The following is a 6063-nucleotide window of genomic DNA, read 5'->3' on the forward strand; positions in this document are numbered from 1 at the left end:
GCTTGTATTTGCACTAAGCATTCAGCTTTGTTATTCTTTCTAAAGTAGGAAAAGCAGACAAAGCCACTTATTTCTCAACTCGACAGCGCACCAAATGGAAAACAAATCACAGGCATATGCAGGTCACTTCCGTGGGCACTGTCCCTGGAGCCGGGGCCTTGGGGAGGCCCAGATACAACCTGGACCCTCCACACCTGGCCCCACCTCAGGACCCACAGACAGGACACACCTGGGTCCTCTCAAAATGCATTAGCATCCAACGCCGAAATCTGTATGGAATAGAAACTCTGGGTGAAAAGGAGTAAAACAAACCCATTTTGAGCTATCATCCAGGTAAGTCAGAGGCAGGGCAGAGAAAGCTCTGTCCCTAGAGGTGGCCAGGAAGGCGGGGCAGGTCTCTGGGCAGGACCTAAGCAGCCCTCTCCTCCCCTGCCAGCAGCCCTGGCCCCGGGCCGCAGCCAAGTGCCAAGTGAGGTCTTTCCTTCCGGACGGTGCCCCTTGGCATCACCTCAGGGGACCCTGTAAGAAGCAAAGACCCCTGAGAATGCTGAGGGGCTCCCCAGATCCTTCCCGAGTCTTGTCCACATTGGGAAGAGCCACGGCCACTCACCGGCCGGGGCATGTGGCTCCTCAGGGCAGTCTCAGAAGTATGAGAAAAGGACTCCCAGAAGCAGGGGTCACCATCATCCCTCCTGCAGGTCATGGCACACCAAGGGAGTCGGTGCCACACACCCCTCCATTAGTCCTGCCGGGACCACAAACTCCATCAAACCCCTCCAGGATCCCAACACACACACACACCACGCTTGCTGGGTACAGCCTCATATACCCGTGCTCCGTGAGTCCAGGCCGGAAGTGCTCAGATTCGTGAACCCCCATAAACAGTGTGAGGCTGTGGCATTCCTAACTAACTTCACTCAGAAGCTTCTCACATCGGCTCAGCAGCGGGCCTGTCAGGATTTTCCTCACTTCCCCAAGCAGGGTTTCAGGGTGACCAGACGCTGACGGTCAGACTCAGTCTGAGCTGAGAGATACTGCACATGGGTCACTGCGCTCTCACACCTGTAAAACCCAGGGTGGACGTCTCTCGGGCCTTCCTCCTGGGAGCTGGCAGGCTGGGGGGCCGAAGTGCTCCAGAGCACCAGCCTCTGGGGGGCCCCTCCCGCCTACAGTGAGTTTCGGGTGGCTATGGCTGCGTACAGAATGGAAGAGCAATTCCAAATGCACTGGTCTGTGGCCGGCCGGGCCCCATGGCATGGTGGCCTTGGGACGGGAGCGGTCAGGGGTAGGGACAGCACCTGCCCAGTGTGTGAAATGTGCATGGGGCGATGCAGGGCCGTATTTAGAGGGGATGAAATATTCACCAGGACTGAGCCATGCTTTAAAATGATTATAAATTATTTTAACAGTGCATTTGCAAAGGGTTATAAAAACAGCCATAATATATTTTTTTCCTTAGATTCTAGAATTACCAGTGTGACAGCTAATGCAATAATGATTTGTTTCAAATGCCAGTGTTTAAGCTGTATAAAGCTGATTTTATACATTTTTCCAGTAGGCCGCATTGTAGTTAATGAAATTAAACACACCAATCGCATTTGTCCCCAGGGGACGAGGAACTGAACACACCACTGGTTTATTTTTTTATTAAAATAAATTGCAGCCGGCAAGATGGACTAATTGCATACAGAATTGAAAAAGAAACATTCCATTGATATAATTAAGCCAATTTTCATGGACAGAAATAGTTATAGTGGATATAAAATAAGCAAAGCCCTCACCAGAATCTGACTTCCCTCCCTTTTTGCACAAAATACGAACTATTAAACAAATATGTATCTCGAGCGGCTGGCACTCCTGTCTTCAGCTCCGAGCACTATTCCTCAGTCCTGGGAGAGACCAGCCGAGGGCCAGCACGTCGGGCACCTCCGGGCAGTGGAGGATTTGATGTGGCAACACCCAGCCTGGAGTGATCAGAGCAGACAGAGGCCACCCCTCCCTTGCTCCAGGGGCTGCTAGAGCCGGGGACACTCTAGGCCCAGAAGAGCCACCACAGCCCTCGCCGAAGCCCACAAGTTCCCAGATTTGAGGAACAACAGCCTGCTCCAAGCTGGCCTGCCGCTCAGGCCCAGCAGCAGTGCGATGTGATCTCCCCGACCGCCTGGGGATGGGGGAGGCTGCAGGCTTGGGGGTGCCTAGCAGGCAGGAGCCCAAGCCCGGCAGAGCCTCCTGCTCCCGCACACTTTCAGAAGGACCCCCCTCCCTGATCTGCACCCTGCCTGCCCCTGGGAGAAGCACCTTCAGCAGGGCAGGGAAAGCCGCAGGCTCCTGAGGCTCCCGGGCAGCCCAGAGCAAATAAGGGCTCCAATCTGCAGGCGGCCAAGGCCCCAGTTCGATCGCTGTGTACGGAGCTGTGAGCATGTGGATCTCCTACCAGACTTTTAAGAGCAGACCTGCTCCGAGTTGAACAACAGTCTTGAGAAAATGCTTAAACCCTGACATTAAAAAACCACTGTGGAATTAGCTCCGGTCTGCAGTGCCCTGTGGGCAGGGTGGCCAGGAGAGGCCTCGGAGGTCTTCCCTGACCTGGCATTCCTGCAACTCTGAACTTTCTGGGGTCTCCGAGCCCTAAAGGAGGTGCAGGCCATCCACACTCCACCCATCCCAGGATCAGTGTGGGAGTGGGTTCCTATCTACCAGGAGTCCCGGACTCTGAGGCCAGTGCCTACACAGGCTGCCTGCTTCCCTGCCCACCAGGAACCAGGGTAGCCCCAGCTGCACCCCATACACACTGGCCCACAACCCCTCTCCTGAAGCTGGACCCACCCATGACACGGCCCTCTCTGCCTGGGGTACCCTGGAGGACCTCACCACCACCCGCACACCTTTGAATTTAGACCCAGGTCGGGCGCACTCTCAGGTTCCCAGGTCTACAAAGCCCCACTGAAGGGAGTCCTCCGCGGGCGAAGGTCTGTAGGTCCGGGTGCGACACCACCTTTTTCCGCCCTGAAAGCAGAAGGCGACCCTTGCGGCTGGACGCTGCTAGAGAAAGGTACTGCTCTGGCCCTGCCGGCCGGCCGGGGCTGCAGAGACCTTGCTAAGCAGCATTGACGAGGGCTCTATTTTGCGCGGTAGTTGGCGGTTACTTTGTGCTTGGGGAGCGGGCGCCCCACCATCGCAGCCCAGCCCAGAGCGCCGTCCCTTCCCTTGTCCTGTGGCCCCATCACGCCGCAGCTCGTTAGCTGCCGCGCACGAAGCGCTGGCTCTGCTCTGAAGTTTCTCCCCGTGGGCGCGGAGACCAGCGCGGAAAGGCTGCTTTGCCCCTGTGCCCTGGCGCCCGCTCCCCAGCCTCGGCTTCCAAGACTTGATACACCGGTTTGATTCACAACCTGATAAATTGTATTTAATGCTATTTGAAATTTTTAAACGAAATTATTCAAAAGATTTTTAATCCTGGATCATTTTTGTTGAAACTCTAATTATACATCACCTTAATTACCAGTACCAGCCCCCCAACGATCCTTAATTGCTTCCTAATTGAATAAAACAGGGAGCTAATGGTGCCCAAGGCGGCCGGGAGCTGTCCCAGGCCCTGCCTCCCCTGGGGCCGTGGCGGGAGCCCCAGTCACCTCCCCCCAGCCTCTGCAGAAAAATCGGGACCTAGTCCCCTCCCTGGAGCACTGCCCAGAGGGGACCTGGGGTCTCCAGAGCTTTGGGGCGGGGAGGGGCCAGAGGGCTGGCGCACCTGCTCCTCCAGGGCAGCCCAGGCAGCGGTGGGGGAGACCCATAGGGCAGCCACCCTACAGCCAGCCTGGAGAGCCCCTCCTTGGCCTCTGCACCACGGCACACCCAGCGGCTGGCGGCAGGCAGGGCCCCGGACGCACAGTACAGCACCCGGGCACCGGGCCTGGCAGCCAGCCCTACACTGCCCCACCACCGAAGCCTCCACGTTTTCGTCCGACGCGGGTGGGACGCTCCAGCCCCGCGAGAGGGATCCTGGGGCTGCTGCCCTAACTGGTGCTGCAAGAAAGGCTGCTGGCAGGGCTCTGAGGAGAGCTGTTGGGAAGGGGCTTCCCGAGGGTCGGAGGAGACAGCTGGGGGTCAGGGGCACCCCAGGAGCAGAGCTGGGTCTGTTTCCGCGGGCAGGAGGAACCGGGCTGCAAGCTGGGCCTCCACCCCTGCTCGCCCACTGCTCACACATCTCCAGGACACACCGCGGTCCACACTTTGGGAGGGGCTTGTGCACCCTCTCCCCTCCCAGTCTGGGCACTGGTGGTGTCCAGGGCCATGGCGTCCGTCACCTCTGCAGGGCCAGGCCTCCGAGAGCAGGTCTGGTGGGGGCTCAGGTCCCCGAAAAAGAGGCCCCCAGCTGTGCTTTGAGGAGGGTGGAGGTCAGGAGGGCACTGTGGCTCTGCTAACCCCCACCTGCCCACCTGGTTCACAGCAGTGGCAGAAACAATAAGCTATTGTCAGAAATTTCATCTTTAAATGTGAGCCAGGACAGCCCCTGCCCCAGTGGCCAGCACTGGCCCCGCTTGAGTAAGCAGACCGTCCCTGGACTGCCTTTCTCAGCTCCTTCCCCAGGCTCAGGTTCCCCCGGACTGACCCACAGCCCGCCTGGGTGCCCTCGAAGCCTCTGTCCTTGGGAGACTCAACCGACTCCTCCCCACAGGCCCTGAAGTGCCAACCCCCGGCAGGGCCCACCAGAGCCGCCACCTGGTCAGGCCTGGGGCAGGGTCACCAGGAAACACAAACGAAATCACAGCCCCAGATGCACCCTCAGGGCAGCTCCCCAAGTGCTGGGTCACAAGTCACATCCCCTGGCCTGGCTGTCCTCCTGTCCCCTGTCCTTCCGTTTGAAACGCAAGGGCAATGTGGAGCCGGGAATCACTAGGACCTGGCTCCCTCCCCAGCCCCGCCAGGGTCGGGGTGCTTGAGGAAGGGGCACCCGCTGCTGCCCACAGCCCCAAGCTTGGGTTTCAGCAGCACAGTCAGGACCCAGCGCTTTCACATCTGCCTAAAATGCTGTCCCGGGAAATGAAATTCCTCAGTGGACCGGCTGCCGCCCTTCTGAGGCTGCCACCTTCTCGGGGAGGCCTGGGAACAGCTGTGGCACCTGGAGGGGGTCCCGGGGTTCCCCCACGCCTGCGCTCAGATCTGGGCCAGGCAGGCAAGCTCCTCCCTTGAGCTGTTGCTCGCTGAGGGGGACCCGCAAGCGTGTGTCCTGGGCTCCCATCAGGGCTGGTTCTCCAGCCTCCCGGTCTCAGGACTGCGGCCCATGCTGGTCACAGCAGAGCTGGGGTTAGGCAGCCAACAGCCTCACCTGACAGAGGTGCAGCAGGCAGAGAGGGCTGAGTGCCCCGCCAGGCAAGAGCCTCTGAGAAGTTCCAGGGCCTTGCATGGTGCACGGTGCTCTGCTCTTTGCCTGCCTCTCGCTTGCAGCGAAGTCCCAGGCTTAACTCTTTCTCACTCCAGCTTTGGGCCCTTCCCTGAGAGGGCTCCACCAGGGCCTGGCCTGCAGCCTGGGTGTCCAGACTTGGGAAAGACCCGCGCTGCACACACAAACCCAAGCATCTACCCAACACCCACCTCCATGGGCCAGGCGGCCACGCAGGGCAAACGCACACAACCCCTCAGCCTCTGCGGAGAAACGTCTGGCCTTGTTCGCACCAAGAGGGGTCAGAGGTCACGGAGGCCCAGGAGGCCGAGGCCAAGGACAGACGGCAGAGAAGCCGGGTTGGGAAGGGGTGCCTCCCCCGGGGGCCACGAACGGCCTACGGCGGAGCCCGGGGCGTCTGGCAGCAGACAGGAGCTGCTTTTCCCTGCAGGCTGGGCGTGCGGCCTATGGCTGTGGCTGCGGGGCCCGCGGTGGGGCCCAGCCGGCCGGATCCTGAGCCAAAAGCGCAGAGCTTTTCCGGAAAACCGCCTAAGCCCCGCGCCCACCGGGCTCGCGCTGGAGGGCACCGCTCTGAGCGCCGTGAGGCCAGGCTGCCTGTGCCGGTCCGGGTCGGCCCAGGAGGCGCAGCGGCCCGGCCGAGTGGTCGCGGGGTCTCCGCCGCGCGG

The sequence above is a fragment of the Chinchilla lanigera genome, unplaced genomic scaffold (assembly GCF_000276665.1).
Source record: "Chinchilla lanigera isolate Chin_1 unplaced genomic scaffold, ChiLan1.0 scaffold00085, whole genome shotgun sequence".
NCBI classification, from domain to species: Eukaryota; Metazoa; Chordata; class Mammalia; order Rodentia; family Chinchillidae; genus Chinchilla; species Chinchilla lanigera.